Genomic DNA, 6,642 nt, shown 5'->3' with positions numbered 1-6,642 from the left:
CTAGAAAATAAAATGTACAGTTATGTTTTAACGACTAATACATTATGAAAATGTATGAAACGGGCTCAGACAACATGCTATGATTATTGAAAACTATATGATTTATTGCACAGCATAAAGCGTAAATGACATTGCTGTAATATGACCTTGGAATTCATTTTCGTATTTAATTATCTAACAGAACGACCATGAAATTATTCTGCACTTACACAAAACACATGATGATGTCCATTGTGACCTCATTATGTAACTGACTGAATTAATTTAAGATTAAATTGTAAGTTTTTGTTGTTTTATTTATACTAGATTTTATGAATCAATAAAATTATGGGTCAGGCATACGTTGTGTGCATAAATGTTTTCACTAAATATACTTTTGATTACACATCCTTTTTAACAGCTACTCTGTAAGAAACATTTCGTATCTCACTCGTGAATTATTGACAATCGACTAAGTTGATACGCCATTTTGATACATTTTTACATTAACAGCATGAAAATTTCCCACTGCTGGGCAAAGGCCACTATCTTTTGAGAAGGTTAGGAGCAAATTCACCACATTACTCACGATGTTTTCCTTCACCGCCGAGCATGAGATGAATTATAAACACAAATTAAGCACATGAAAATTCAGTGGTGCTTGCCTGGGTTTGAACCTGAAATCATCGGCTAAGATGCACGCGTTCTAACCACTGGGCCACCTCACTGGTTCTACAGAACATAATCGTAAAATATCAGAAAAATATTCTAATATTGACAATAATTACCTCATTTAAAGGACTTATCAAAATATAATACTATTTTGATAAGTCCTTTAAATGAGAAAGACGGACAAATATGTCAACTGATATTAAATAGTCAGTTAATAAATATTGGTTCAGAAATATTCACCATAGCTTACGTGGCCAATACGTCCCAAACGTTGGAAACTAAGATGTTTATGCGTTAGCAAGTTAAACTGGCTTACGTACACACAACAGTATGTTTTGATGTTATTTATATAGTGATAGTGGTAAAGTAAATGATAATATATATATTCCATAAAGTCCACCAGGTAACATTTCACTAACCACGAGGTATAAAGCGAGCTCCAAAGAACACAGCAGGACTAAAATATAATTTATAACTAAAAAGCTGTAAATAACTTAGTTAACCGGTTATGTACATTATAACCTATTCGGTGGATTATAAATTCGTCATCACAATAAAATTCACCTGAAATATTAAATTGAAATCAGATGTTCTGCATGATAAACAAACATACATTATTATTTTAATAAATGCACCGCTTTGTTATACGCCATGTTCTTAAAACAGCAGTCAGTTTCATCTTACGCGTCATAATTCAATTTGCGCGGAATACACAATAAGTGCGCTGCGTCATACAGACTAAAAATAAAATGATATTCCGTGCTTAAATCAATTAGGGCTCCTTCGGGAAACCCATTTTATTAAAAGCTATGATATGGTGATATATACGGGAAAATTACTTAAAATGTGCAATCTATATTTTTAAAAAATGTTTTTTTTTTTCGGAAATCTATTTCAATTATAATAACTGACCTAAATCATAAAAATAGGTACTAGAAAGTAAGTTTGTTAAAACTTAAAGGTAATATTGAAAAATTGGCCTTAGTCCCTCATAATAATTAAATATATTTATGTTATAATCTAATTTATACATTTGTGGAATCTTGGGCGATTTATATATAATGTTTAGCGCCGTATCGATATTGAAATAATATCTCGCTAATAAATCGTCCTACTATGATTATTTTTAATAATTCTTATAAATCAATAAAAAAATACAGCTTGATTACCCAAACGGAAACTCGGATTTTTTTTTAATTTATATGGTACAAGACTTGTTCATAGGTAAAAGAAAGTTTTAGTTTCGACCTGGTCACCAAGAAAGCATGAGTTAACGATAAGACAAGGACTGTCATCGCCCTAATATATTTTTAATTACTTTTTGTTGTAACATACACTTAAAATATCAATTATAAATTGCAAACTGTTTTTTTGAGTTTAATTTTTCTCAAAATGCACGATATTCAAAATCAAAGTATATAATTTTCTGTTTTACTTGTGTTATTAAAAGTAATTCGAAATTTATATTTTACATGAATTTAAAGGTTAAGTCATCATGCGTTATCACTATCAGCTGTTGGTCTATCGTCACTTTAACAGTATCAATTTACGACTTTGAGATATGTAAGTTACATAATTGCAATACGTTTTATATTAAGTACAATTATAAGGTTAAATTATTACTTTTCCTTAAAATTATTGAAAATATAATTCACACATCTTGTGCCTGACTCATATTCTTAGTTAAAAATATATTTAAATGGAATGGGTTTATATTTATTTAACTAATAAATTTGACATTTACGCTAGTCAATAAAAATGAATAAAACGGTTACACTATTTCATTAAGAAAAAAAAAAATTTTGGCGCTCTTTTAAATGTCACTTGGTGTTTGAAAAAGATTGTCATTTGTCAAAATTAGATTTTTGTATAATGTGTGTCAGTGTAATAACTATAACAATAATAAACCCGTTAAAAAATAATTTGTATAATATGTTAAGAATAAAAAGCCTTTATAGTTGTAATGTTGTGCAAGTTGTACTAAATTGGATTGTATATTAGTATTAGTAATTAAAACGTGTAATAATATATTAATTGAAGCTTGCCTTATCGGCTTAGCATAGCGTTCAATATAATTGCCGACGCTTTAATAAAATGTAAACTGACACTGTTTGACAAGAAGAATTGTAATCATTTGTAAAAAGAAAAATATATCTGCATATTTTGCAATGTTTTTTAATTGTTACGTAGTTTAGAGAATGTTTAGAGCTAAATGTTAATAATATTATATTGGAATAATTTAAAAAGCCCAAACGTATGTACTTAATTAAAGTTTCAATTTTAAATATAGTATTGTGTTTAAAAAAACCTAATTAGTTTTTCTCATACTGTATTTTATTATAATAAGTGTGAATGATTGGAGATGTTTCCCGGAAGTATAGAGCTAATTTTTAGCCCTAAGTTATATGTAAGCTAAATATCTGTCTTCCAAAATAAAATTCCTAGCAAACTAGTTTAATTTGACATACCTAATACGTAGGAATTACTATGTAGATGGATGTTAGGGGCTCTGCTGATTAAATGTATATTTTATGAAAACGGTGTTTTATTTAGCCATCAAAAATCAAATAATTTACTATTAAAATACCTATCTAACTTGAAACATTTTATATATAAATTTAAATAAGATTATAATTTAGTTTCAAAGATGATATTCCTTAGAAAAATATCTTCGATAATATATATTCGAATGAAGCATTCCACGTTAAACGACTACGATTGTAGTTCTACCACTTTTTTATTTTTTTTTCTTAGGGGTAAATAGATAAAAAACTTGCTCCAATATCGTACATAATAAGTACCCTAAGCTACGAAGTATGTGTTATTTTGATTTAACACGCAGATAGTACTGCTAGCAAAATAACATACTCTCATTTGTATGTTAATATTTCTTAAATTATAATGACGAAAACGAATTAAAACATTATTTATTTCGGATAATTTTTAACGTTTTTTATGCAAAATAATTTAATAATTTTTATTATTAGTGTTTATTGTAAGAGGAATTTAATTATATGTTTAAGCTTTTAACATTTTTATAATGTTATTTATGATTTAATAAAAGACACTGCATCATATAAAATTAATTACCCTACTACACGTGGGATGTCTAAGCGCACCATTTTTTATACCTTTTAACTATTATAAATGATAGTCAAATGTTGACTATATTTTGACAAATCATAGATATTTTTACTTTAAAAAAACAAATACAATTATCTTTTATGAATAAAGCTTAGAGCTTAATCCACACATCTGATCTAATACTGTTTGCGCGAATTTTATTATAAACTTGAAACTCACGCCGAATGAATCTAAGCTGCTTTGTCAATTACTCAAAACATTCAAATAAAAACTTAGTATGTATTGTATCTATGTTTTAGTTCGCATTAAACAGCGATAAGTTTTTAATCTCAAAGAGTAACTTTTGCCTTATTGTCAAAAAGACGTTTGTTTAAGTTATTAAAACAACGGCGCACTAATATTTACTTTACATATATACTCAGTTATTTGTACAAGAAATATATTATATACTAGCTGTGCCCGCGAATTCGTGCGCGTTGTTTGAATTTAAGTTATTTGGATATTGTAGCGTGATTTTATTTTTATTCTATATATAATACTAAAATAAAAGTAGCCTAAGTTACACCTTATTACATCGGCTATCTGCCAGTGAAAGTCGGTTCAGCTGTTCCAGAGATTAGCCCGGAGATACAGACAGATCGACAAAAATTGTAAAAAATGTTATTTTGGTATATGTACCGTGTATACATACATTTGCATTTAGTAAATATGGGTTATTTTAATATTACAAACAGACACTCCAATTTTATTATATGTGTAGAAAATATGACCATTTTTTATTGCGTCAAGCACACATATGTTGTGATGTTATGAATCGTTCAAGCGGAAACTGGCAAATAGAAATTAATAAAACCCGACTTATACTATGGGTCAACATGACTTCATCCCTAGAAATGAAAAAAATTGAATACGTAGGGACAGATGTCTCGATCTCGGAAAATTCAGTACGATGTGAAAAAAATATTATTGGAATAGAAGGTACAAATAAAATACGTATTACGAATAATTTTAATCATTTAATTTTTTTATCAGCTGTTAAGATACTGTAGACATAATATTATCAGGGTACCACTATATACTCTATTCCGAGTTCCAACCATAACAAGAAAAAAGCCAAATAATATAATATAGGTATTTGACAACAATATTTAACAGCAAATTGACATATCATGGTCCGAGAGCTTGATTAATCTATGATTTTCACTATGGATATGCAAAAAAATGGCGTTTTTAATGTCGACAAAACTATACATAAACTTATCAGAATTTTGGAAGTATAAAAATTTAAAGTGGAAATAAGAGGTTAAGTGTATTAGTGTTGTATTATAAATAAAGATATATTAATCATAAACTCTTATTAGTGCACAACATAGCTGAGTTATTAGCAGGTTTGTTTATCTTTTTTCCTACTTTCATTGGAATAGGCTAAAGTTACGTATGGCCTTAATTATTTGTTTATTTCTATGTGTAATTAATTCGGGTTCTTATAGTGATATTAAATACTAGTCGTATCTGTAACATTTGAGAAAATTCTCCACTTTCGCCGGCGTTTCTTCCGAACCAATACGACTTGGAAACCTTAAAGAAAAGGGCCTACATATTTCATAAGGGCCGGCATCGCACCTTTTTAAATTATGATTTATCGACCATCAAAAGAGCAACAGTAACTAACTTCAAAGCATCAATATATGTTTAGTAATTTAGCCAGGAAGACACAAGAGGATTTATTTTGTTGCCATTATATACATGGATTATTTATTATGGATTAAAATACGAGGTTAGAATTAAAAATGCATTAATATTATAAATATAATAATATTTATTCCTTTCGACAAGTCATTTTATATGAATTAACAAGATTGGTTCTTCAACAATTAAACTCTAAAATCACTGTCAAAATATTTACAGACTGTACTTTTTAAAAGAGATCTTTACACACTACTGGACTAATTATTTCAGAGTTTTATTTACAGGTGCTCTGAAAAGCATTAATCATGTAGTCAGGGTCAAAACTATACCCTAGGCATCCTAGGTCACTAAAACGGGACCTAGGCGCGAGATTATGAAATCGGTCCAAAAAAACTTTGAGCGATGCTTTAGCATACATTTATATCTTTTATTTTTTTTCGAGTTAATACAGTTATTGGGTTACCCTGTATTCCTTCAGTGGACCGATTCCATTGACACTCTGTCCATCCGTTAAATACTGCTTTTGGTTATTATTACATAAATAAAACTTTTTTATTCAATATATTTACATTAAATACGAAATAATAGCGAATTATAATCATAATGACGAATGAATTTGCATTGCAAATTAACTTAAACAATATTGTTTAATTTAAAGTAATTAATTTTTACAATATACCTATAAAATGTTTTGGTTTATCGTTATACGTTAACTAACGAAAGATTTTCATAATATTCTATCATGAATAATACAATGATATTATAAGCGAAGCAAGTGTAAAGGTATTTGAACCCACGATCTACAGTTAAAAACAAAGTGAGGTGATAAAAATTTAAGAAATTTCATCAATCGAAGTTTATTATTACTCTTGAATCAGTGTTATCTTCAGTTAGTCAACATATTGTATATAAACAAAAAAAACCTATATTGTTTTACAAAATAGAATCAACATTAACAAAATAATAAACGTTACATCGAATGCATAACAAAATATATCTTGTTTCGGACGAACAGAGCGCTTCAATAAATATCTAATTTAGATTCAGGCCGCGTCCGTAGCGCCGCGACTGTCGTTTACTTACATTTTTGTTCAATTGACAAATAAAAATAAACATCGTATCGGAGATACAATTTCATTTCAATTCAGTAAAAGAACGCGATTTAATTGAGATTTCTTATCATAATTAGGGAAAGTCGGTCAGACAGTAAGCTTGTAA

The sequence above is a fragment of the Vanessa atalanta genome, chromosome 27 (assembly GCF_905147765.1).
Source record: "Vanessa atalanta chromosome 27, ilVanAtal1.2, whole genome shotgun sequence".
NCBI classification, from domain to species: Eukaryota; Metazoa; Arthropoda; class Insecta; order Lepidoptera; family Nymphalidae; genus Vanessa; species Vanessa atalanta.
The sequence above is the reverse complement of the archived record's forward strand: the minus strand, read 5'-3'. Positions refer to the sequence as shown.